We start from the raw sequence: 2464 nt of genomic DNA on the forward strand, positions 1-2464 counted from the left end.
GTCATTTATCTAGTAATGAACACCTTTCGTATAATAGTATTTATAGTGCAATGGCCTATGATTCCAAAAATGAAGACCTAGGATCAGACAAATTGGAATCCTACAACTGGAAAACGTGGCGCTATGTATCCGACAAATCCGGTATATTAGAGTTATACTGTGTGACGGCCTAGAGTCCAAAACCGATGGCCTAGGATTCAAGACCTCACTTTCTAAACTGAAATTCATCAGGGTACTGTACCCGAAATTCAGAGACAGAGAGTTTTAATTGAATTGTTCCGAAAAAAATGTCCGAATTTCCCATGCTGGGACACTTCAAATTTCCTTTTCAGCAGAGGGGGGCTCTGGAGAACTTGGGTGAAATTGGGGAAAAAATATTAAAAATAGGTCCCCAAATTCCCATTTTGAAGGGGAAGCGAAAATTGGGAAATTCCGCTTTTGAAAGAGGGAAACTTGCAATTCCAAAAAAAAATTTTTAGACTAAAAAACATTTATTACCATTTCAGATGATTTGAGCTCAATTTGTGGTCCGTTTTGAAAAAGGAATTTCAGATTTTTTTTTGGAAATTTTTGATATTCCTGGAATTTGAAACAACTTAAAAAACCGAAAATTCAAAAAAAAATTAAAAACTCGAAACATATAGTTTGTAGTCTTTGTAGTCCCTTCAAAAATCTTATAGTTAGTCTAAAAAAAATACAAATTTCCTTCTTTTTGGTCCCATTTTCGGCCCCTAAATTTATCCATTTTCCACCCAATTTTACGACCTTCGGAAGTCAATTCTCAACCATTTTCTCTTCTATTTCACAACCTTTTATTTTCGATTTTTCGCTTTTTTTTTTGTTTTTTGAAAATTGTTCACATGGACAATTTTGCTTTTTTCCCCCATTTTTTCCCAATAAAAATTTCCATTTTAAGTACATAATTTGAGTGAAAAATTGAGATTTTTCAGGATTTTAGAATTTTAGGAATTTCTGAATTTCAGAAAAAAATGCTGAAAAAGAAATGTAGAGTTTTCAAGAATCCTCAAAAAGTCTCAAATCCTAGGCCATCTCTTTTGGGCTTCTAGGCCATCATAATAATAGGCCATCATAATTAACAAAGTAAATCTAGACTTCCGGTTTTATGGATCCTAGGCCACGTTTTCCAATTTTAGGTCTCTTGGATTCTAGGTCATGTACATCCCAGTACCAATCCTAGGCCATTGCTTTTAAGATTCTAGACCATTGTCGGATCCGAGGCCATGACGATTGAACTGAAATATAAAACTCTTTCTAGGATTAGAAATTACCGTAATCCATAACCGGAACTAAAATTTTTTGAAAATCCGTGGTTTTCGAAAAATTCCAATTTCTCAGAAAAGTCATAAAGTTCTATGGGTAATAAATCTTTATTTTCTTGGGGCAATTTTTGAGGTAAACATAGTAATTAAGTAATAAATGTGGGTGAAAGATTACGGTAGATCTCCAATTAGAGGATTACGGTAGACCGGAGTTCTATAGAAACCCTGTAAAACCAGCAATTCTTCAAATCAATTTATTTTGGTTCTTGTGAAAGATATCAAAATGTGACCAACTAATAAAATATTGCGTTTTTTATGATGAACATTTTATTAGTTGATTACTTTTTTATAACTTTTACATTAACCGAGATAAATCCTGTTGAAGTTTACGCTATGAGGACCCTTGGAGACCGCCATTGGAACCGTTTACTTCAAGCCAATATATCTCGCTTCCTGTAAGAGATATCAAAAAGTGGTCAACTATCAAAATATTGATCCGTTCTTGATAAACATTTTGTCAGTTATTAACTTTTTGATTTCTCTTACAGTAACCGAGATAAATTTAGTTAAAGTTGACGCAATATAGGACTTTTCTATCGCAGCTTTTACCATGAAATTTTTTCTACCCTCATGACAATATTTCAATCCCATTTGAATGCATATAATATTACTTTTTGTCCCTTTTCTTTATTTGGACCAAAAAAATTTTGTCTGATGAGACCACAAGAAAAATAACAAGAATCATCATTTTCAGACAATTCAAGTTCTGAAAATTATTTTTTCACTAAAAATTTCAAAATTTTCGATGACGTGCATTCCAGAATTTTTTTTCTAGAATTCACAGTAATTAGATCCTGCTGACTTTCCCATCGAACCAACGTCAATCAGGCCTTCTGACATTTTCAGAAGGAATAATTTTCGGATTTCAAAAAATTTGTTTTTTTATTTTTATTTTTGTTCTCTTGTACCCTAAATAAAAACTATTGTAATCCCTTTGAAAATTTGAATTTTTAAGTACCGAAACCCATTTTTCTAATTTTTTAGAACATTTCCTATTACCCCGAAATTCTCCAAATTTTCCCCCAGTGACCTCTCCTCCTCCTCGACTCCCACCGTGCCCCCTTTCCTGTACGACCTCCCTCCCTTTCTCCTTCGGGGCCTCCTTAGCTCAACAGAAAACGAAA

The sequence above is a fragment of the Caenorhabditis briggsae genome (genome assembly GCF_000004555.2).
Source record: "Caenorhabditis briggsae complete genome, chrI, whole genome shotgun sequence".
Lineage (NCBI taxonomy): Eukaryota > Metazoa > Nematoda > Chromadorea > Rhabditida > Rhabditidae > Caenorhabditis > Caenorhabditis briggsae.